General features: G+C 41.7%; 1 long non-coding RNA gene across 3 annotated transcripts in view; it reads left to right on the plus strand.

Annotated features, from left to right (window-relative positions):
* The first annotated feature begins 690 nt into the window (after positions 1–690).
* Positions 691–25,498, plus strand: part of LOC146761140 (uncharacterized) — a 48,186-nt gene continuing 23,378 nt past the window's right edge. For all 3 annotated transcript variants that reach the window (XR_014945500.1, XR_014945501.1, XR_014945504.1), the window contains exons 1-2: positions 691–935; positions 1,616–1,792. This is a non-coding gene — a long non-coding RNA (uncharacterized LOC146761140). The remainder of the gene's footprint in view (positions 936–1,615; positions 1,793–25,498) is intronic.

Here is a 25,498-nt window from a genome sequence, read left to right on the forward strand (position 1 = left end):
GACCAGAAGCACTCCTGATTCTGCATATCCATGCCAGCACAAGGTAGCCACTGTGAAAAGGCCAGCCCTGTCTGATGGGTGGAAAACTAGGAGCAGGCAGTGACTGAGCAGCCTTCTCACTTGCCTAGGTCTGAGAACATTGAAAGAGTTCTGGCATATACTGAGAGAATATGCTCAGTATCTTGAAATGGCATTCCTTTCTAAGCAATGGAAGTATTCTTCCTCTCTAATCTCCCGCATTGTTCCCCTCAGTCTCTGTGGGAAGCCTGCCACTGACAACATCTGCATTCACTACAGAGCCCTGTGCCTTCCAGGTATACCAGCTGAGGCACCAATTGTATTCCAGATGAAACAGCATGTGACTGACCAGCTTCAGATCTGAATTTCCTATCTTAGGAGAGTTTGACTTGGCAGTTCTAGCAGTTCTGTTGTGCAATAACTTATAAATGTGCTGTAAGATTAAGGAGAGAATATTTGGACAGGGATGTGGATGTGTTTGTGTTCCTGAAAATAACAGCTCAAACACTCTGTGAGGTAAGTAGTCAAGTACCCACTTTTTACAGGGAGGAAGAGGGTGTGGGTTGATAAAGTGACTGCAAGCCAATGGCTGGATTCTCAGCTCTGCTCAACTTTTGTTTCCAGTACTTAAAGGCAACACAGGCAGTTCCACAGTCCTGAGCATGCCAGATACGCAAAAGCTTCTAAGCTTCTAATGTGCTGCCACAGAGCAGAGATTTTGCTGCAACAGAGGACAAGTCATATGTCCTGTCCTCTGCTCTTTGCCTGTGGAGGGCAGTGGGAACACCACTGCAGCAGCTGCTCAAGGCTGTGGTAGCAGACCTCTTATTTTGGTGGGAGTCCTCAAAAGTGCCATGAAGGTTTGATTAGCTGTTGGATCAGGATGAAGGTCTGGCCCCAGATCTCTTAGGTCACAGGTCTGTACTTTGATCATTAGAGTACTGAGTTATGCAAATTCTGGGAATGGGGAATAGAAAGGTTTTCTTTTTAATCTTTTTCTGTGTTAGCAGAAGGAAATGGAAAAGTGAAGTAATCTTTTCTCCTTTAATTGTGTGGTCCTGCTCTATTGAACTTGATGGCTATTCCCATATACTGCTCAATGGGAGCAGAATCAGCAATAACTGTTTCCCACTGGAGTATCACAGTGTGAGTGGATTTCCTTTCTGTGGGGATGTATCTGTCTCTTGGATGGGATCTTGCAGGCTGCTTGTGATATTGAAGAGTAAAAAATAGAAGTAATGAGAAAATAACTTTTCTGCACACATCAGGAAGGAGTGACAATGAACTGATGGTTCTTGATGCAAATGGAGAGCTTTCAGGACCTGGTTTGTCCCCTGAGGCTGTGGAGAATATTTGGAGAGGCCTATATCGCTGCTGCAAGCAGGAGTTATAGAAAATCTACCTATTTTGTTTGTTTTTTTGTTTCTGCTTATTCCAATTGGCCAAAGAAAAGCTGTTGTCTCTCTACAGACTTTACCTCCTTGATAATTTTCCAACAAATTCCAACTCTTTGCTCTGAATTTTGAATGCTTACTTTATCTCTCTAGTTAAAACATACTGCTACAAGGACACATAATGTACCTGTCTGTTTGTGTAGGGACATTTCATGCACGGTGTCCCAGGATGCCCAAGGAAGTACCCCAAAGCACAAGAGAGCTATACGGTAGAAAAAGCCGTCTAAGGAGTGAAAAGGAACCGTCTGGGCCTACCTTGAAGAGATGACAGATCTGGAGCTGCAGAAGGAACCAGAGACCCCAGAGCCTGCCAGGAGCAGGTACATGAAAGCTCATTGGGGAAGTGGTGAGAAAATCCTATCACACAATGGCTTATAGAGCTCCTCCAAGGAACACCTCCAAGCACAAAGGGAATCCAGCTTCTTTCCCTCAGCTACTCAAATAATCTGTCCTCTGGAGTGCATGGAGTAATGGAGAGGTGTTGGAGAGAGCCAGAGGTGTGAGCTCTTCTTTCACTGCCTCTCTTCTAATCTCATCCCTCTTTGCTGGGGATTACATCCAAAAGACTGCTCTCATCCTTTGATCTTCCCTTGCAATGAGCCTGTCTGGAGTAAAGGTCCCCATCTCTTTGGAGCTTCCAGCTGTATCTGTGAAGTGAGACAGGAGGTTAAGTACAATAACAACAGCTTTATTTATTTATTTTCCCAGCGGTTTACACTATTTTTAAAAGACCAGGATCAATCTATACTTCAAATAGTGTTTCTGTAATTTATGTATTTATGAGCGAGTACAGACAGTATGTAAAGTGCCCTTTGTCTGCATTAGCTCTTCTTGTCTCTCATCTCATCTGCATCAGGAGGGTTTTGTTTCTGTGGTTTTCCTCCATTTTGTGGATAGTGCTGGATATCGAAGGCATGAGACTCCTTCTAATTAGAGGCAGAGATGTTTAGACAATTCAGATCATCATCATAAAGCAGAAAAAGAAAGAGGCTGAAAAGTAGACATTTTAGCCTGAAAGATCCATGTATTTAAAATCCTGAGGCTTGTTCTTGCTTATTAAAGCTCAGACATGATGCCTGAGGGACCAGTGATTTTTTTCTTTTTTACATAGGAGATGTAAAATGAAGCTGTGTTTCCCTTTAATGATAAAGGACATAAAACTACAAGTCTGTGATGTGGTGGATCGTTAGGGCAATATGTCTACTGACCACTAGAAACAGCTGGGCAGGCAGATTAACCGGTACTTGGTGGCACCGCAGTGTTGAACAGCCAATTCCTCTTCACTCCTTCAGCCCTTAGGGTAGATTTGCACTGTCTCCTATTAATACCTAGCAGATGTTTAGGTGATTGTGGATGCCCAGTGTCTGACTGCAGCAGTGATCGTGTGCAAAGAGAAGCTGATGCTGCTGTGGATTGTGGCGCTGTGATGAGGATGAACGAGTTTGTGATCCAAATGGGAAAGGTATGTGTGTTCAGTGCACAGAACATCCCTGACAAATAGTTCTAACCTTTAAGGGAAGCTGTGCAAATGATCCTTGTCAATACTACCATTAGATTATTGAGGGACAGTGACTACTCTAGGGCTATGAATTGCCTTGCAGTCACTTAATAGAGCTCATTGGTAGTAAACTGACTTGGTCATTTGCTTTTCATCAGCTCTATGGGCTGACTTTTGAGCGTCCCCTGTTCAAATAGCTTGTGAGATATCTCATGTTAAGTTGGGCAAAACGTCAGACACCAGCACAAAGGGAACCAGGCTGGTAACAACTAGCCAGCTGCCTCTGAGTTTTAACACTGGCAAGAGCTTAATGCTGTTATTCCTGTAAGTCTGCACTGCTTCAGATACTTATGCAGAAATAAGGTATTGACCTGTTTTATTCCTGTCCTGTTGACTGCACAGGTCTCTACAAGTTTAAGGCTTCAGAGATCATCCTTTGGCAGCTGCTGCTGCTGTGGAAGTGGCAAGGATCAGGCTGTAAAGGTGAAACTGGTTGTGGGGGCAGTGGGTGATGGATACCCTCAGGTTTTCCTTTTCTTAGTGTCCTCCACATATGTTGAGCCAAAGGTTTCTAGGTGATTGTTGTCTCCTGCTAATCCATGGTTAATATACCTGCATAAAAGTACTTGTATCTAAAAGTAGATACAAGATGGTTAAATAAGCAAATACTCCCCAAAGAAGCTGTTATCTTGAGCAAAACTGAGTTTAGAATAATATGTCAAGCACTAATTCATCACATCTCTAGAACTGGAGTAGGTGAAGACTTTTCCTGCTTTACAGAAGAGGCTGTGTGGCAAACTGTAGTTGTGTAGTTGTTTGGTGGGTCTGCTCCTCATCCCACCCGTTGCACAGGGTAGCATGGCTGTTCAGCAGCAGTGTCAGCCTTGAGCTCCTCCATCCTTACTGTAGGCTGCTTTGGTGGCCACCAAGAACTCACTATTTTTTCAGTCTCCACCTTTCCTTTATCTTCCAGAGGTGTTGTGAAGACAGATTCATGATTAAAGTGAACATGAGTGCCATTAAAAATTCTTTGAGTGTTATTATTGGCTGCAGAAATATTGTAATTGGCAGCTGAGAAGTGGGATACAATTATCTCCCCAAATAGTGGCTCCAGTTCTCCCACAGAGGATTTGATCTGTCAGGATCTTGACTTGGTTTGTGCAAGAATATTTTGTCAATGGGTGTAGAGTTCTGTTTGCAGGTGTTTGCTTTTCTCCTTGATTTTGAGCTGAAAAACACTCTCATCGCTGCTGCTTGAGTAGTACTGTCTTCTTGGCCAAAAGAAGCCTCTGGGTCCAGGAACTCTGAAATAAAACAAAGGTAGACATGCCATCTGCTGCAGCAGTGCCTCATCCCAGCTGCACACCACCACCAGCTCAGGCCATGGGATACAAGGTGTATCTTCTTTTTTTTCTTTGTTTGTTTCTTTTTTTTTTCTTTCCAGATTCTGTTAGAAATCCAATTTCAATGAAACACCATCAAATTTTAGATTTATATTGGAAAATATAATCAACCTTTTACTACATATTTATGAACCAAGGCCAAAAGTAAGGACTATCTTTTCTACAAAGATTTACCATTGAGAAAATAGAACTTTATCTTAAGAAGCGCAAGTGTGCTCAGGCTTCCAGGGTGATATTTATCTTGTGGAAAGCTGGTGGTTTAGGCAAATACAGTTCTGAGACTTCACCCAGATATTGTCCTGATTTGCATAGCTGATTAGGAATGAGACATCGTGATTACCAGCCCCCGAGCTTCTCGTGCTGCAGTATAGTGTTGCTTCTGCAAATTCAATGCTCAAAAGATCCAAACCGATCCTTCTTCCTTGGGAGCTGCTGTGGATCTGGGGGCTGCTGCTGGAGACTTTTTGGTTGGATTTTTTCCTGCCTAGAGAGCTCCTCTGTTTCTATTTGGAGGTGAGGCCTGGGGTGTTTGTCCCTTTGGCAGGGTCACACAGAAGAGGTATCAGTGCACTTCAGAGAGGCCAAGCTCCTGGCCCTGGGTAACTGGAGTGCCATGTGTCACATGCCACCCATTTCTAGGCAGCTGTCAACTCTCCACACCCTTCCTATTCCTTTGCCCCTCTGTTCTGATAGAAAATCTGCATGGCTGCTGAGATGCTATTGATTTCATCTCTCTTCTCACCTCGGTAATCTGGGCACTGTGGACTCACGTAGATATAAAAACTAAGGTGACTCATTTACTGAATCCCTAATGCAGGCAGCCAGATGAGAAGCAGTTGTTACCCATTATACAGCACAGAGCAGAGATGTCATGCACAAGCTGTGAAGCTCTTCCTAACAAGACAGCTGACAGCTCTTGCTCCCCCCCACAACTTCTGCATCCAGGGTGATTTGCTGGAGTCCCATGCTAAGGTGACACAGGTGTGGATTCATTTCCAAAACTGCCGAGTCCCTCTGGGCTCCTTACCTTTATTTATTCATTTATTTATTTATTTATTCACCACTTATGTCAGTACAGGAGCAGATTTAAATGCTGGTACTGCACTGATTAAAATTGTCTTCCTAAAATAACTTTGTCCTTTGGTATCATCAGCTTGTGAGATGCTTCTGTATCTTTTTAAATCGTTGGATTTTCAAAGGTAATTCTGAAGCTGAAATTGGTTAGGTTCAAAATAACTTTATTTCTACCACACGTAGGATGCACTGCCTGTCTTTGGAATATTCATTTAAAGAAATAGGAAAATCCACTGATAAGACAGACTAATATATTCATAAAGGGATTGCTAGAGGAGCTGTCTAATGTTTCCCCTTCTCCCCATGTATTAATAACATATCTAATGTTTTGGGGAAAATTTCTGCAGGCCAGTTGTTCGTAAGGCTTCCATGGTGACCCTGCTAGAGATTTTTGATTTCCATTTTGCAGCTGATGAAAAGCTGTTAGTGTCCTTAGAAGGTAAACCAGCACTTTGCTGCTTGCCTTCACCCATCCATTGTTGCAGTCCCTCACATCTGCTGGTGCTCACCTGCTCCTGGTCCCACCCCATCTGAACAGCCACTCTACACACTGCCTCCCCACCACATTCATCTCTTACCTCTGGACTCATTTTCTTTTTCTTTCGAGCTACAGTGCAGTAAACAATCATCCTCCAGGTAGCACCTAATACCAATTTTCATAATCTCCTCTTTAACATTCTGAAGGCTGCTGATTAGTCCTTGACTAACAACTGTGAGTATTAAGAGCTGATTTCTGTAGAACTTCACCAAATCCTGCTTGCTCATCTCTACTTTTGATTCAGATTTCCTATTTGGGTGGCCTGTTTTAGACAGCTGATTCAGCTCTTTTCCCTCTGCATGGAGAGTTGGAAGGTGACACTTATTCCTTTCAGCAATGATTTTGGAAAGGAACTGTTTTGGTTCCATGGTAGCTAGTTCCTTACCACTGAAATGAGCTTGTCATGAAGCTTTGTCTGAAGTCTGCACGATTGCTAAACTGTGTTTCTCTTTGTAACATATGTTAGGTCTATTTCCATGCATCACTATCTTATTTACATGTTGCATAACCCTGAAAGCAGTGATTCCTACATCTTCTAGATCTGTGGTTTTCTATCATTTTTCTCCAGTATGTAACCACTCAGCTTTCAACTGAAATGAGTAGAAAGAGTGGTATAATGCTGTGGATTAGCCGCTGGCCACTTGATATGACTTTGCAGAAAATTAAACTCCTGACTATGGTTTGGGAAAACTGGCACAAAGTGTTAAATAGACCTGCATGAGCTCTTTACACTTTTGGCAGCACCATCTTTTGTATCTGGCATGGTTAGGAATTGCCATCTGCTCTGCCTGATGCTGATAACTGCCAAGTATCTTGGATGCTTACCTTCTGGAGAGACATCTTTGCAACTTAGTGGTCAGGGCTCACCTGAACAGCATAAAACTCACCTTTTCCATGGGGAGAGGACTGTTTGTAAGAGATCTTACAGAGGGCAGGAGGTTCTCCTGATTCACATTTTCACTTCAAATAACATACAGCTGTAAAATATGCAATAACTGACTAAAGAAAATGCCAAGAATTATTAGTGGGAGGGAATACTGATATCTTCCCAGCTAAGGATTCTTACAAGTACGCATCTCCTACATGAAGGCTCTTCTAGGTGGGGTTAACAGCATGACCTGCAGACCCACTGCCACAAGTACTAGTGATAATTTAGATAAGATTTGTGAGTTTTGAGTACTGACTTGTTCTATGAACAAATTTTACTTGTGTATGAACTATAATAGGCAGGTTTAGTGCAGTTTGGCCAAGTGCTACTATGACTCTGGGCAAGGACAGGGGACAGTACTGCTGGGCTCTACTGGGATTAAGACCATGTTGTAAATGTTAGTGAGGCTTCCTTAGCTTCTGTGAGTATTACCTTTGAACATTTGTCAGATACTGAGTTTGGTGGCTCTCTTGTTTCAGAATAGGAGAAGACCTACTCTGATAGTTGGACTACATGATCTTAAATGTTTTTTCCAACCTTCATGATGCTATGGTTCCATGATTCTATGATCTATTCTAAGCATTTCTCAGGACACTAAAATGAATGACTTTTATGGCTGCTTCAGCAGGTAAGTCTAGTAGAGTTCCACCAGAGGTCCATCCCACCACAATTATTGCTGGAGGATTACAGGCAAAATTATCCTCACTGAGAACAAAATACTGATCATGTTGTGTGAGCACAAAATTTGTTCCAGTGGTGGTGAAACATTTCTGAGATGGGCTTGGAGTGAAAAAACAAGCCATGAATCCCCAAGTTGTAAGGAAGGATGAGACCTCAGCATTGCCTGTAATGTAAAAAACTGTGATACCAATGGAGTTATTTGGAAAAAGACCTTGTCTACAGCATGCCAATCCTCTGATATATTTGCACTCACTTCATAGTAAGGTGAAGCTCCCAGTATTGGAAACATATTATTATTATTGCTATGACAACTATTACTATTACGATTATTAATGTAATTGAGCTCTGAAATGATTGTATCATCCTTAAAATGTATAGACAGAGCGGATTGTCTCCTAATTTTGACATACGATGGAACCTTCTTTTCATTGTTTCTTTGCATTGTTTTGCCTTTGGAAAAAAAAAATACAGTGAAATTAAATGCAAGAACCTCATAGCACAGCATTAAGGAAAAAAAAATTAATTGAACAAAAGTCAGCAAATGCAGAATTATGGTTCCCCCAGCAACTGTAATGAAGGCAGAGAACACATACACACACTGGTGTTCAAGTTAATGCTGCACACTGCCTGGAATACAAATCCAAACTGTGTTCAAGGGGCTGAGTGATGATTACTGAGAGAACCATAACTTTGCATTTCTTGACTTTTTGCAATTAAAATCTCAACCTGGATGATGCATTAGCATAGGCTTTGCATTTAATTTGCTATTTTCTTTAGAATGTATGTGTGTGTTGATTATGCTGGAACATTTCTTACCTTTTCATCTCATTTATTCTTTTGTAAGAGAAAAATCAGGGGAAAAACCATTTACCACATCAGCTCCCTTCTTCTCCCTCACCGGCGGGGGGGAAGAAGGAGAGGAGAAAAGAACAAAAACCTTAGTGCAAGCAGTGCAATTAATTGTATTTTTAGCTCTAAGAAGCATTTACTGATGAATGTAAATTCATCTCACTGCTTTTCTGTTAGTATTTGTATAGAGACTGGCTGATCTGTACAGAGTGGTCTCTTTCAGACTTTTAACCTATGCAGAATTGAGAAAGACATCATTTCCACAGCCTTGGTGTGCCACAAGTAGGTCTGAGAAGACCTTTGGTGGCCCCAAGCTCATAGATTTTTTAGCCAGCAGTCATTAAAATTCAAGGCTCAGTTTTGCAGCACTTCAATATGTGTGAAGTCCCGATGACTTAAAAAGCTCAGTTTTGTGAATGCTTGAATATGTGCTTTCACTGTATGATCTGACCAGAGTCTCTGCTATAACCCCTTTCTTAACCACAGAGGAATTTAATAATCATAAGGATGCTTCCATCCTGTTTAGCTAATGTATGGCTGAAATCAGACTGCATTCCACAAGTGATTGTGAGATTTCAGTGTTTTCCTCTTCTGCCATCTGTACAGAGGGAAAGCATGTTCTCCCACCTACACCTGGGGCATGGAGGTGGTGGCTCCGTGGGAGCAGAGGCAGCCTTGTGTGCAGAGCTCAGAGACCAGCTTGTCCTCCACACCACTTTTATGGAGGAACTCAACCTCTTATACACCATGCTACCCAGGAGTAGTCACTTGTTAGGTCCAGTTCCAACACAACAGATCATCAAGAAGGAAAGGATGTAGAATAGCCGGCTCTGTCATGATATGACTTTCATTTTTTCTTCCGTTTATTTTTAATGTGGTAATACTCTCATCATTTTGTTCAACCTTTGCTTTTGTTCTTTTGCTCTTTAACCTTTCCTAGTGGTTTTCTTTTTTTTCTTTTCTTTTTTTTGTTTGTTTTTTGTTTTGTTTTTGCTTTTCATTCAACCATTTCATGATTGTGACTTCTTCCAATAATTAACTCGATTCCCTTTGTTCTGGGCCTTGTGCTTTTATATCCCACTCCCCATAGAGTCATCAAATTTCTTTTAACCTAAAGGCCTTCTGCCACCAAGGGTAAATCAGCCTTGTCTAAGCTCATTCACTTGAGCCCACCAAAGAGAGATTCTGTCCATCCTCATATGAGCTCATGTCCATGTAAAGATGTCAGGCATCAAAGTTCAAAGAGAAAATAGCTTGGCACACGTTTTCCAGATGCTGTCAGACTGTTGCTAGGCTCTGAAGGAATTAAATTATGTGAGTACTCATGCTGCTGTCAGAGGCTTGATGCCTTCCAAGAACAGACACTATTATCTTTAAACATATCTACTGTGCCTGAAAATACTAGCACAAAGTTACACCTTGTTGATCAGTGTATTAAAAACATAGCAAAATATGAAAGCTTGAAAGAATATGAAGCTGAAAGGAAAGTTAATTAATAGTATTTTTGGAGGTGGATATGTACCAAAGTGGGTTAAACCAACCTACTTCTGTTAGAAGTTGCAGAATCCTATAAAAACAAGGTGACCTCGAGCAATATGGATTAAACACTAAATAGAATGGCTTCTGTGAAGGCAGTGTTTACTCTTATAGTATCCTTTTATAGGTAAAATTTTTACTTTTTATTTTGACCTTGTGGGTTTTGTGAAGCTTCACATGTCATTCCTAGGACAAATAGCAGACAGACCAAATTCATTTTGTTAAAACCTTTACTACATCCCATTGGCAAACTGTGTTTTGTCAAAGTCTTTTGTTCATAATGTTCACAAACAACATTTCATCACATTTTTTGTCAACAGAATGTAATTTTATTCCAATCATTCTGTCAACAAAGAGAAATACCATAAAATCACTTTTCTCACAAACATAAATTATATGTTGATTTTGTTTGGGGAAGAAATGGAAGTATCAAAACTTTTTCTGAGGAGACAATGAAGACAGATCACATTTGTTCTGTGGACAAAATATTAACATTGCAGGCAGCAGCTGGTAGTTTCCAGGCTAGTTGGAGGGCAGAGAATGCATGAAATTTATGGTCAAGCAAAGGAAGAACCCATGAATGTGCTCATTCTGGTCATAGTCTGGGGCACTGGGAAAGAATGTTTTTTACTGAAGTCAGTGAACTTTGTATCAGGTCTTTAAAGTGCCAGATGCGACATAAGGCATTATCACATGGAAAGCAAGGAACTTGATTTCAGCTCCTTTCCCTCCATTGGCTTTTTAGACCTACTTTTGTCTTGTCTTAGGGGGAGAGCCAGGCTCAGAGCTTTTTTTCAGGTCCCAGTGGCTGCGATGCCCACTGTGAGGGCAGGCATGCTACAGACCTATGGTAGGATCTATACCTACAAGGAGAGTCAGCTGGGATGACAGAGGGGTTGGTAGGGTATCTCTCAAGGCATGAGGCAATAAACTGAGTCCCCAGTCTCTTCCTTCGCTTACAATATAATGTTCTGATAAGTTTTCTTTATTATTTTTATTACTGAAATTAATTGCTTTCTTGCACAGCATATGTAATACATTAATTTCAAGATATATCCTTTTAAAGTGGCTATTTACAGTTCAGGGCCATTGCTCAAGAGCCTGTATACTCCAGCACGATGCAAGAAAAAGATCTGTGCATTTCAGAGTGACTGCCAGTTGCTTTCCATTTTTGCCATTACAGTATGTGAACAGCCTCTCCTTTTGTCTTTGTCTTTCAACCCAGTAGCTTAAACATAGCAAAATAGGCATATCAAATAATTGTTGAATTCTGAGTGCTCGGCTCATATTTATGTGTGCTGCTTCATTACTAGTTAAAAGCATCTGTACAGAATATAGATTTTGTTTGGATGCATTTGGGGAATGTACATTCTTTATTAAGCTTTTACCTTTTCAAGAACATAGCCACCCAGTCAGGAAAGGAAAATAATACTGCAGCATTGACTCCTCACACCACAAATGATCAACAGAAATTAGCCAGCATAGACAAAGGACGGGAAAGGAACTCGTCTTCTAAATGTGATTGTATCAATTATTTTTGGACCGTTATAAGAAACCATAGTTGTTTTTCCTCTATGAAACTGATAGCAAACTGACGACAAGTCTCAAGTCCTGGACAGAACTGGGGTTTGGAATCCTTAAGTTCATTTATAAGATCTGCCACTGACCTGCTGGCTCGCTTTGGAGAAATTGCTTCATCTTTCTATTCATGAATATTTCATCTGTTAAAAAAGAGGTAACGGTTTGTTATATTTCTGTAGCGCTTAATGCTTGTGTGAGAAATGCTGCAGGGAAACTTGGTTTTGGGTGGAACAAGTGACCCTCCCTTTGCCTGCCTTTCATGCTGTAGCACGTTTCCTTCCTTCCCGTCACACAAGGGCCACAGCTTAAGGTTGGTGGGTCTTCCTCCAGGTGTTTGTTCTCAAAGAATGGTCCCTGTCCTTTTGCATGTAACCAGGAACAAGTTGGTGCTCCTGCTGCTTTTGCCTTGACTGCTGCAGACCACATTTTTTTTTCCTCTCAGTTTATTCCCTGGGGTGATCCAAAACGCAGCTGCCAAAATCTTGCTTGTGTTCCCCCTGTGACTCGGCTCTGACTCAGATTCATATCTAAACATCACTTTCCAGCCTCCTGACACGCTGTTTTCTGATCTATGTCTCTCTTTGGCTCAACTTATCAGCAGTGCCGACTGTTCTGCCAGCATGGCTCATCACTTGCCTTATTACCACTCCTTTCTGCTCCCTTTGACTCCTCCTCTTTTCCCAAGCTTTGCATCTCCTTTCCCAGCCGCCACCTCCAGCCCCATGCCTGTTATACTGGACTCATTGCCTTTGTGCTCCACTTTTTCCTCAGATCTGTCTCCCTCAAGTATACTTTCAGCCTATGACTATATCCATGCCTCAATGTTGAAAATGTTGCATAATGACAACAATAATAAACTAGAATTTTTCTGCTTTTGGAGCCACACTGGTTTTCATGGAGCCTCTGTAACCCTATTGTTACTGTAGTTGGAATAAAGTAATACATTGTAGGAGGGAATAAAACTCGTCCTTTCCTCGTAGCTCTGCATGCAGCATTTTGCAGTAGGACATTTTGTGCTTCATTGTAACATCCCGTGACTTCTGTAACTTTGAACGCATAAGCACAAATGTTGGCTCAGTTATGTTTAATAGACTTTCTGTGTATAGGCTGAAAGAGAATAGGGGAAAAGATGATTTCTGAATGCTCAGCAGCACTGTAAAAGAAACTTGTTGAGACACACCAGGGAGTTTCACAACTTCCCAGTGTTCTTGAAACAGCAGGTGCAGACTGTTAGGATCTTGCTTGTAAATGAAAATTTTCAGAGGAAGGGAAATCAGCTCTTGGCATCTTGTATTTAGGTACTGACACAAAGCTTAAAGCCCACAATAAGTGTTAGAAGGACTAAAATTCAAGAATGCAAATTCACAGTTCATTTTTAAAGCTTCCAGTAAGATTATGTTTCTTCCAGTTTTAAGTATATTTCGAATGCAGTTTTTGCCCAGGTAAAAAACTGGCCCAGAAGAATAGGTTCATAGAACCACAGTATCATTAAGGCTGGAAAAGACCTCTAAGATCTTCCCATCCAACTGTCCACCTACCACTCATACTGCCCACTAAACCATATCCATATGTACATCTACCCTTTCCTTAAACACCTCCACAGACAGTGGGTCTGCCATCTTCCTGGGCAGCCTGTTCCAGTGCCTCACCACTCTTTCTGAGAAGAAATTCTTAATATCCAACCTGAATCTCCCCTGGCACAACTTAGGGCCTCTGCTTCTCATTTTATTGCTGTTACCTGGGAGAAGAGGCCTACCCCTACCTTGCTACAACCTCCTTTCAGGCAGTTATAGAGAGCAATGCAGTCTCCCCTGAGCCTCCTCTTCTTCAGACTAAACTATCTCAGTTCCCTCAGACACTTCTCATAAGACTTATGATCCAGATTCTTCACCAGCTTTATTGCCATAGTGTTGTTGTGTCAGTTCATCTGCTTTTATCACTGAGAATGATGCTTTGGAGTGAGTACAAGTATACATTCAGTCTTATGCACTGATATAATATATTATCTCTTTTCAGAAGTCAACTGGAAGTCAGAGAAGAGATAAATTAATAATTGCAAATACTACATAACTGCAGATAAATTCCAGTAGGCTTGCATTAATTGAAAACCCAAACCCTCCTGAGATCAGTGAGAATTTACCATTGACCTCAGCCAGGAAGGTAAGTTTGTATGCAATCTGGAGGCAAGCCTTATTGCCCAGATTGCTGTTGGTTGCAATTCCTTGCCTTGCAACAAAAGAGTGCTCAGATCATCCCTTGGTCCTCTGGAGCTGTCTTTTCCACACTTTCTGTTCCCCTGTGCACTAAAGCCAGGCTCAGCATTTAACTCTTCTTTTTACAACTGCTCTATCAGAAGCATGAGAGCCCAGGTGCTCACAGATACCATGGTGGAAGCATCCTCAGGATGAGTGACAGGAGTCAGAGAGGGCACCTGGGTTGGAGGATGGTGGTGGAGGACACCCCTGGTGGTGCAGGACTTCCCTGGTGGTGGAGGGCATCTCTGGCAGAGGAAATGACCCTCAGAATTGGCTGCAGGAAAGGGCACTGAAGCAGGTTGTGCAGCAGGTCTTGCAACTGTGTCACCCATTTTACAGCCGTAACTTGAGGATCTCTTTGAAGCTGGAGGAAAGGTGACCGCAGGTGACGTCTCTGAACAGAATGGCAGCAGGTGCCAAAATCAGGGAAGTGCGTCTGTGCTTTTGGTGTCTTTCTGGAGGAAATTAGAGGGAAGGTAGGAGGGATTCTGTGGTTGTGACCAAGCAAATAATTACTGTGGTGCTACTGTGTATGACGAGCTGGCTTTTAACATCATCTGAGGGAGGAAGCCATGCAGGTCCCTCAGCCCATCCTGTTCTACTGCTGATCAAAGATGAAAGCCAAGCTGAAGCTGAAATTAAATGTGCAATTTCTGATTAATTCTAAGTTTGTGTTGATTACTTTAACAAAACAAAACAAAATGGGGAAAAAAAAAAAAAAGGAAAAAAATCAAAGCTGGAATTACAGGCTTAACAAGGGGAGTGCATATTTCAGCACATACTGGGCTCTGTCATTCTGTCACACTGACAGAATGAGACTATTTATGCATTGTCCCAGGCAGGTCACATTATAAATCCCAGTGGCTAAATTAAATGAAAAAGTCCCTCAGGAAAAACAGCATGCAGCTTCCTGCTGTTCTCTCTTTGCTGCAGCACTGCCTAGGTGAGTGGGGGGGAGATGCAGTGTATTCTGCTTTTGCAGATGAAGTTGTAAGAGCTTTTCATAGAGAAGAAACTCATGATAGTCAATAAGATTCCTGGACAAAGCAAATTTCCAGTGTATGCTCACTGTCTTACACATTCTCCTGGCCTCCTGAAATCCTGCATGTCAGCAGGTGACAAATATTCCCTCTTTGTGTACAGGCAAGGAATTACATGGAGGGCTGTAAGTACTTTCTTGTTACCGTTCAGCTCTACCAATAGTATCTGGGGCATGCAGGGGCACAGACATCCTGCTTCTAGCTATAATCTTAGGAGAAAAACAAACTTGCTACATTTGAAAAGAGCTAGACTACAAATTGTGCAGCCCTCTGCATCAATTTGATTTATAAGGGGACTTAGACTTGCCTAGCAATTTCCTGGTATGCCCATGACTAGCAGGTTCAGGGTCCCTTGTGGGAGGCATGAGCAACACCAGCTGCCCCAGTACAATTTGGGAAAGCCCCATCTCTTAATGTCTGTTATTATTCAGGTATGTTGGTTAAATACCCTGCCCTTGGTGTCACCCTCAGTATTCCTTGCTTCCCATTTCTGCAGCACTTGTGGGTGCCTGTTGTGGAGCCGGCTGGCTAAAACCTTGCTGTTCGGTGAAGAAATTAGTTGCTAAATAGCAGTAACAACCTGTTCTGCATTAATTTTACCTGCTCAAAATTTTGGCCACCAGACAGAGCGATCGCTATAGAAGCTTCCCTGGTTTCACAGCAAACCCAAAGCCACCACAGAGGATTGTGGAGGAGCCATCGTGACATTTGGCATAATTCTGTTTCTGTTTTTGCCTCTACAAGTGGTATGACCCCAAACAACTTGGTTCTCTTGCTCTTGAGTGAGCAGGCAGCCTTTGTTCCAGGCATCCCATGGAGAAGGAACAGAAGAGCAGGTGATGGGTGATGTCAGGGATAACTATTCCTTTAGTATAAAGAAATGCTGGGCAGTGCGGTGAATAGTTGCAAGAAGCATTGAATGTGAGGAAAGGTTCTGTAGAGGCAGAAATTGTTATTTTGTCATTTTGATTCTCATTGTATTTCTTCTCTTTTTGGGACTGAATGACTTGAGAATATCTCTCAGCCTCCACATCCCAGTCCCTCAATTTGCAATGTTTTGCTCCCTTTTCTGTATTTATCTGAGATAACTGTGCAAATGAAAAGAGTTACCCATGTGAAGAAGATCCTCCTTTTCAGGAGTTGCTTCTTCCATGGGTTTCTTATGGAAGGGTTCCTTCTCCACCTCCCGTGCCACACATCACTCCATCCTGGGCAAAACCAAGTGGCTTTTAGGGCTGCTTTTACGGCAGACACGGTGTTAAACATCAGTTGATCCAGTAGCATATCTTCCTACTGTGTCATTCTGAAGGAAAACAAGGCTAAAATAAAAGGCCCTTTTCGTCTTTTATTTGTCTTGTTACTAATTGCTGCATTACAGTGCTTTCCAAGACCAATTACATATTGTTTGGGGAGATTAGCAGAGTGCAAAACCTACCATGGTTTATTATACAGTAATGGCTTATGGAAAAAAAAAGTAGCTAAATTCAAGCCCTTACTATTTTGAGTATTTATTCTGGTGTGGGTTTTGTAGATAGATACATATATATATATATATATATATACACACACACACATATATACACACATGCGTATATATAATAGGAACTGTGCAACAGTCAGCAATGTTTAAAGTGGAATTTCTTCCCCGGGAGGGAAGGAATACAAGTCATTTGTCATATGTTTCCTTTAATTCATGGCTACAGAGCATTTTAGAATTGCTTGATGTAAATCTGTCTCATCTATTTGACAACTCTGATATTGAGTCATTCATTTTTATTCTATGACTTCAAAAATTCTATATTGCAGCTGGAGATGGGTGGCTAAAGTGCTAGTTTTGGACTATGGCTTGAATGTAACAATAGCTTTTGACCCTAGCTCTAGTCCCAAGGAAAGTGAATTTGGTAATCTCATTTCAATTCATAGTGAATAGCTGTTCACATAAAAAAATCAGCACCTACCATTTGTCATACTTGGCAGCTTCTGCTTAAGAATGGTCCAGAACTGCATTACCATGGAAACTAAATTACCTACTCCTACTCCTGGCTCAGAAGGTGATTTCAGCCGGTTGTGGAGGTTTCATATCACTGACAGAAGGAGGTGGGGGCAACCTGGGGAATCTGCAACACGGATGACCCATAAGTAGGCTTGGATCAGTCCTCAGTTTTCAGTATTGCTGTATTCTGATCATATGTTGTTGGATTAAGTCTAAATGGTTTTCCTACGCATTGTGATATATTTACTGATTTTTATTGTGATAACAGATAATGGCTTCAATCCATACGAGGACTGTGTTGTTGTTTGTGCTGCACATACATATATTTAGAGACAGTTTCTACTCTGAAGACCAGACATGCAAGGGAGGTTCCATATATTCCTCTTACACTTTTTCAGTGCAAATGAATGCCCCTTTCTCAGACTCCGCCCTATGTTACTTCCCCAGATCACTTTACACTTTTTGTAATTACTCCTTTTTTGCTCTGGGTTCTCGACATGCCCAAGGTTTAATACTTTTTGCCTCCTGCATCTGCCAAAAGGCTGCTAATTCACAGGACAGTATTTTATTTAAGGCTCCTCTGTCTTGAAATGAACAAACATAATGGATTAGAGATCAGTGTTTACTGGACACTGGAAGTTTTTAAGGTTAATTATATACTGTATGTTGGTTTTGTAATGTTAAGTAAAAACTGGTGTAGCCACCCTGTCCTTCAAATAATGACTGAAACAAAAGATCACATCAGTATGCTGAGCTGCATCTATCACACCTTCCCCTCTCAGATAATGCTTTTTAGCAAGATATACACTGGTAGGAAGACTAGAAAACAAACAAACACGCAAAAAACAGATTAATAGAGATCAGTCTTAAATTCGTAGAGTTAGAAAATCAGCAGAGATAAACAAAAGGATCTTTGCCGTTACTAGGGCAGTGGCTGGGTGAGGAGGGGAAAACCATGAGCATCCTGTGAAGGTTCAGTGCCTGGGGCTAAGGGCTGACTTTGGGATTGCAGTACAAATTGTGTGGGTGACAGAATTTGGGAGCAGCTTCAATAGCCAGGGGTTTGGCTTCAGGAGGGAGCATCTTTGCAAAGTCTCTGAGGTCTTGCTAGAGGGCTGGTAAAGCCTGGCAGAATCACACAGCTCAGCCAGGACACCAGCACATAATATAAAGCAAAACAAGACAGGATTGCTAAAACTTGGTGGCTTCAGAGCTGTGCAACAGAGAGTATGGGAAGTCTAGGGCCTGCTTATTAAATGTAAGCCCTGATTTATAAAGCAGCACTCCATTCTTCCCACAAACTTCTAAGATTTGTCTTATTAGGTTGTAATTAGATTGTGGACCTCTTGAGTTAAAAGCTGCTACAAAAGCTGCTTTTTATTTGAGAACTAGATTTTGAGATGGGCCTCAGAGAGCTTTCCAGGTGATGGGTGTGTGAGGCTTCTTGCTCTGCTTATCTTCTGCAGCAGGAGGTGACTGCAGCTGCAGCCATGTACTGGGCAATACCAGGCCTCCTGCCAGGCTCTCCTTCATCTTGACTCCATCAGAGCTGGCAATTGAGTCCTGCTGGGCCAGAGATGTGCATGGGGAGAATGTACTATCTGGGCTGTTGTGTAAGAATCTGCACTGTTGTGGCCCATCACAGATTCCTGACCACTTCCCTTCCCTGCTATGAGAAGGGTTGTGCTGGGAGCAGCCCACTGCACAGAACACATTAAGTTCCACCCCCCATCTCCCTTCCACATCCTCCACAGAGGGTGCCCCCTCCTTTGGGGCACAGAGGCAGCAGAAGCAGTTGGTGGTACCGGACTTTTGCCCCTCTTTGCAATGGGCTTCTGAGGGCAGACAGTCTTCTCGCTTTTCCCTTGCTATGGCCCTGGTGGCATGTTTGGGTCCCTTCTGCTCTCCCTTTGCTTTTCATATGCATCTTTCCTATTTAAATGTCACAGATCGCTGCACCAGCTGATTAGCCTATACATGGATGGAATATAAAAGAGCAAGTCCCCAAGTTGTAGGTAAAATCTTTTGTGAGATTGACTGGCTAAAAATAAAACGGAAATTGGCTCTGAGCTTTTGAGATTCTGTCTCTTCCTCAGGCCATGGGAAGGCAGAGCGAGGGGTAGCACTTCATAATTAATTATGAATTTATAATTAATTTGAAGCCTGAATCAACAGCCTACTAGTAGAGCTGCTATTGCTCACTCTGTCTTCCCACAGTCTGTCACAGAGTTTGATCTTCACAGACACGTTTCAAAAATTCCAGGCCTTTTTCTTTTCAGTTTGCTTTTTTTTTTTTAGCCTATTAGCCTTGCATGCAAGGGTTTTTGTTTAAAGGACTAGATCAATACCTGTATTTTGGGTCTCTAGACTATATAGAGTACAAACAAACTTACCCTCTCTACTCCCCAGATAGGAATGTTTTGTTTAGATGTATAGGCTTACATACTGTTTCAAAGGTTGGTTCTTTTGACAAATAAGCCATGCAAAAGCATTCTGTACCTCTTCAGCACGTCATCTGATGCCCGTTGTATACCAAGCCTCTTTACTCTGTGCAATAAATGCAACAAAACCTCTCTCCTCGTTGAGGTCAGCAGGGCTTAAGCAGATTGGCAGGGTGGGATTTGGAAGAGCACTGGAGGCTGACCTTTCCCTACCTCCCCCCCGAAGCTGGTGGTTAAAATTCCTGCTGACTTCAAGGAGAGCAGAGCTGGGTCAGTGTTGAACACTTCTGAAAATCCCACCTGTAAAGCCCGCAGAGTTCATTATAGGGGCAAAATTTTCTATAAAGCCCAGCAGGGACGTGCAGAAATTGTTAGCAGCTTATTAATGGCCTCCACTGTGGATGTGTGTATTGAATTTAATTGGGCTGCATCCCAGTAAGGTTCTGATACGCTTCTGATTAATTTTCTCTACAGTCTACCCTTCTCCTCTTAGAAACTGGACAGACGCTCCATGTTTGCACTTGCATAAAAGACTGGCAGTGAAATAAAGCGTGCAGGTAATTATTTATTACGCCTTGAGGATGAGCAGTGAACTGAGAAGGCCCTTAGTTAACATAGTCAGATGCTAAGAGTTCAGGATCAATCCCTCTTAACGTGGTCCTTAAATAAAGTAGTATTAAATGTGATACTATATAATTTTGTGGGTAGAAGCACAGTTACATTTCTTTATGTGAGACGTGGTTAGTGGTGTTGGACTTCAAGTAGGCTTTGAGCACAGTGACACACTTGAGAAGGCAGGTTATATTCATTCCATTCAGTGTCAAGGGCATACTGCTTGCTAACTGCAATTAGTTTATCAGGAGGTCTGTGTCCAAAAAGCAAAGATGTCTTTTCAGAGTACAAAAGGGAATACTGTGCTAGTCCTTGGGTCCTGAATGCTGTGAAGATGCTTTCCTCTCCCTCATGTTATTGCTTGTACTTGGTTACCTTTATGTAAATCCAGTGATGAGGAGGGCTGAAAAGACTGTGACAAAGAGATTTCACCTTTTTCAATGAAATGAGGTTTTGTTGTAGAGAGATGCTCTATCAGTCCACCACAAGGAATAGAAAGAGATGTTATTGAAAATCCCATAATTAACAGCTTAAGGTATAAATCATATAGAACTCTGCTCTACCATAAGCCCTCTAATTAGCTTTGTACAGTCTATTTAAAAGCAAACAGACATGCATCCTTATCACTAAATAATTATTTGCAAATAAACTCTTTCTCAACACATCTTAGGAAAACACGAGATTATTAGTTGGCAGAGCTAAGCCAGCAGAGTAGCTGAAAAAGCATGAAAAGAGCTACAGAAGTTCTTTTCAGAATCCTGCTCTCTTTGGCTTTATTTCTCTAAAGCTTGATTTATCAAGAGAAGAATACAGTATTTGGTTTCCCCACAAGTAAGATCTTTTCATGTTTTGTCTTTGAAATGAAAATCGTCTTTTGGAACAAATATCTGCTCTATCAGATAACTGGTTGCTTGTCATCCCTAGCAGTGTGCTGGCAGGAAGGCTGGGCGAGGATTTTTCTGCAGTACATTGAGTACACATTGCTGGCACTAGATCAAGAATCAATTCCTCTGATATCGAAATATTGACTTTGCATGGCTGGTCTGATTTAAATGTTTATCATTCTTGACTTTGTAGTCTACATACGTACTGCAAACATTTTTCATGTGGGCCTGAGAATAAACAGCTTTCCAACTGCCCGGCCATTTCTTGCAGAGCAACGAAGGGGCTGTGTGTGTCAGTGAGTGCGATTGAAAGTAGATTAATGTGAAAGCCACATCTGTGTAGAGCCCGTTCGGAAGAACTTTGGAAGGGAATGTTTGATGCTTGAGGCAGTGCATTGCTGCTCCTCTGAATGTACGTGTCAATCTCATCCCTTCACCTGGGTGGATGTTGACCACAGAGTCAAACAAGGGACAACATAAACATGCTAAAACAACGATTAAAACATTTTTAAACCTCTGTGATTTGAAATAATAATAATAATAGTAAAGAAGAGATGATTTCCCATAGGCAATCAGAACACCTATTAAGTTAGCAACAATGTTTAATTGGCATTATCCTATGCTCCAGTGAGGAAGACAATGGATCTTGCGGGTGTGCAAGTGGAACACATTTGCATTTCATAGATGATTAAAATAGATTTGATTGCGTTTGTCTGAAGCCTGGCAAGCAAGGGCACATCTGCTACCTTCTCTGTGCCCCGTGTTCCCTAGGACTAATGGAGCGCACCGAGTCACTGCGAGTCGGGCTTTTACCTCAGGAAGTCCCACGGCACCTTCTGCTGCCTGGCCCACACTTTGCTGGCCCTGGAGACTTCTTCTTATAAAGAATTGATGTAAAGTGGAGCAAGACGGGAAGGATTCAAGGCAGTGAACTTGTCTTCATCTGGTTATGCGAGAGCCCTTGGGCTTTCTGCTGCTTCAAGGTAGAATTTATAAGGTGAGATGAAAGGTAATTTAAGTCATTAATTTGTGTTAAGGTCTGGCAGGACAACAACAATGCATTTAATCTTGCTGTGAAAAAAAATCAGTGATTTGAAAAGTAGGGGTCAGAATTAGGGGCCTGATTTCCTCTTTCACTTTGCATAAAAAGCACTGCTTATAAATGGAGACCTTTATTTACTAGAAACATAAAGCTGAATTAATTTTCTTTGAAAAATACATCTAAAAGCTTTAAATATAATATAGAATTCTGTATAAAGCCAATTAATTGATGGCATTAAAATGTTTTCCTCTTGCTTTTCATTACCCTCTCATCTAAATTCAGCTGTACAAGTACATTCCCTGCAGCACTTCATCTCTGATTTGTTTGCCCCAGGCCACTCTGCCTGCCTGCCTGTAGCTCTCACATATGTGTGACTGTGTGATTTCATCCATGAACACCTTCATAGAAACCCACCTTCCCCTCCCCAACCTACTGCACAGCTGAACAGCACCTCAGCTACATTCCTGTTGGTAGTGCTGTGCTTTTTTTCCAACCAGTATGACAGTCCCATGGCTCATGAGTAACTTCTGGTGCTCCTGTTTCTCCCTCTTACATCCCTCATTGACCCTGGTGTATCTCTTGGCCCCTTACTGGGATCATTGGCTGGGGATTTTAGCTCTTATTTTTTTTCTTCATTATGTGGTGGCTCCTATTTTTCCTCTCTTTGTGTTCCCTTTGCTCTTTCTATGCATTGTGCTCTGCTGTCCCTTATTCTCACAGCACTGCTCTCTTTCATGTGCCAAATAGCGGCTCTTCCCTCTTTAAAAATGTCTCTTAATAACACACTGCCCTTACATCAAAGGCTGAAATAAAGATGAGCTGGCTTGACTGGGAGAATCTGGAAAATATGCATCTTCAGCTGATGAAAGCAGCTTCTCCTCGCCACTAGTATTTCAGAGTAGCTGGAGTTCAGCAGCAACAGTGATGACTTTCCAAAGGATCAGGCTATCTGTGCTGCCACTTGCGGTGGTCCTTGAGTGAGAGTGGGCCCTGGGTGCACTTCATCCTGCCTTTCAGCCCTGGTCCTTGCTCACAACATGCTCACCTTTGCTGTGATTTGGTACCAGATCTGGCATAATCTTTTTCTCACTTCTCACTCTTTCTGATACTTGTTTATTTTGTGAAGGGAATGTCTCCAGCTCTTCCTCTTGGAAAGAGTGGAGTGAGTAGATATTCTGATACTGGGAGAGCTCCAACGCTTTTCTTGGGCTTTTCTCTGGGATCTCCCTGCAGCCTTCTGAACTCCTTTTCTTCTTACTGTTGCCCTGTCTTGCTGGGCTGTTAGTCCTGCATGTGGTGTCAAACATGCATTTTATGAGTTGGGTGGTGGCCGTGTAAAGCTGGAGAACATGGGTGCTGGAGTTTTGTTTGAACAACGTCTTATTTGGAAAGAAAACAGAAAATTACTGGTGATGTGTGTAACACTGTTAAAATAAAGTTTTCCTGTTGAGAATCTGATTTTAATCATGTACACGTTGCAGGGTTTTTTTTCCCTTTAACTTAAATAAAGTATTCCCGTGGAGAAAGAGTACTTACAAAAATTTTCTCACCATTTATTGCCAAAGCTTTTCCCTTCAGCTTTGTTGCTACTTAATCATAGCCCCTGGAGGCAAGCTACACATATTAACCTGTCAGAGCAATGCTAAAGTTGTGTGACACTTAGGAATATATTCAGAAAGTCCATAAAACCATCATAATGGTTCTGGTTTTCCTCCTTTCCTACTCACACACTATGGCAGCACTTCTCCATACTCTGTTACCACTGCCTCTATTGTTTGTTTAACATGGGTCTTCCAGTTGGATCAGCTTCTTAGAGTTTTTTTGGATTGCTGGCCAGATAAATGTGTGCTTTTGCTTGTGCTCATTTCTGGTCTGGAGTCTCTCAGACTTCCAGATGAAGATGACAGAACCACAGTTCAAGATGTCCTTTGAGTACCTTGGCTTAGCTATAAGAAGTGCTGCAGAATACGTTCTAGATCCAAGTTCTTCCGGATGTTTGCTGTTGGAGTAGAGTGGGCTGCTGTCTCAACAGAAAAATTAACAGACTACCTGATCCATGTCTGCTTATGCAGAACTCCCTTTTACAGATTATTGATGATAATTTGTTTGCTGTGCATGTCTTAATGAACTGAAGCATTTTATTAACCTATTGGAAATATCTGCTTTATCAGGTGTTGTTGGTCATCCTATCTGAGATGGAGAGAGAGGCAAGCAAAGGTCAGGGGAATAAAGGGTTGGATAGCGAAGAGCTATGATTAATGTCATCTGCTTTTGAATTATGTTTTCACTTATAGGATTCAGGTTGTTAAATATAGATTGAGGAATCCAGTCTTGGACACACAGTGCCAGAACCTGGGAGACAAACATTTCAAATGAGTGCCCTGGATCCTGCCACTGTGAGCCACCCTGACATAATAAAAATTGCTGTTTCCACATGATAGCATGGATGTTAAACTGAGGGGGAATTGTGGCTTTCAGCATCAGTAGTGTTTCTCTTCAATTAAAGCCTGAAATATTTTTTATCAGGGAGTATAAATATATAGAGGTTTTAAGGTACCTCTATGAAGACATACACTTTGGAATATAAAACACGTAATTAATATGCAGGTTGTGCATTTGCAGATTTCATTTTTATTCAGATAAGGAAAAGTGGTTTATTTTTATTCAGATAAGGAAAAATGATTCATTTTTATTCAGATAAGGAAAAATGTTTCTTGTTTGCAAGTCAGTAAGCATGTACATGCTAAAAAATTGTTTACCATGTTTCAGAAACACAAACATAAGGCTAAATTAAGCTTGATCAGCCAAGTCTGACTGTATCCTTTTTAATACAGCACGCTCGGCAACTCTAATCTTGAAGCTTGCAAGCCATAGAAAAAGCATAATTTTCAAACACCTTTGGGACAGAGGATACTTTCCTGGTAGCCAAGAAGTTTCTTTCTCTAGCTCAGAAAGAAAATTGTTCATATGCAACAGAAAGATCTTTATTTAAAGGCAAAAATAGAGCCTCTCTGTCATGTGCTCTAATTAACTTGCTGTGATGTCGCTCTGGTGATGGACACAGAAATAGACATTTGCTTTCCTAAATCCTGAAGTAGAAAATGAGGCATGAGTCAGGAGGATACAAGAGGGCAGAACTCATTTTCTTTTAATTACTTTTATTCAGGTTATATCATCTAGCAGATGTTCAAGTTTCATTTTGAAAAGTTGAATCCGCCTGAAATCCCAGCATGTCATTTTTGATGGGACTTGCTCTCTCCGTCTTTACACATACATAATGTATTTTTGGGGGTTTTATATTATTTTATTTCTTATTTTTTAATCTTAGAGCTGATAGGGGAAGTATACACAGTGTTCCTGTTCACTGTTGGAGAACATAATTGGCCACCAACTCTCCGCTAGTAAAATGGTGGAGGAGGTAATACTGTGCAAAAATGAGGTCAAACAATATGAGAGTTCTCATTACCGAGCAAGTAGCCAGTGAAGTGTTTAACCTTCTCTCAAAGATGATGTACATGTGAGGCATGCATGCTTTTGGAGAGGCCTATGCAAGTTGCAGCTGGGTGGCGAGCTTCCGCTGGGACTGCAGGCTCACTTCAAGGACCATTGGCCACTGAGTTTCTGTAAGCGTTGCTCATCGTGGCTTCAGACATAAATGACAATATAAAAGC

Source organism: Coturnix japonica, chromosome 4 (genome assembly GCF_054131305.1).
Source record: "Coturnix japonica strain WE chromosome 4, WE-NBRP24, whole genome shotgun sequence".
Lineage (NCBI taxonomy): Eukaryota > Metazoa > Chordata > Aves > Galliformes > Phasianidae > Coturnix > Coturnix japonica.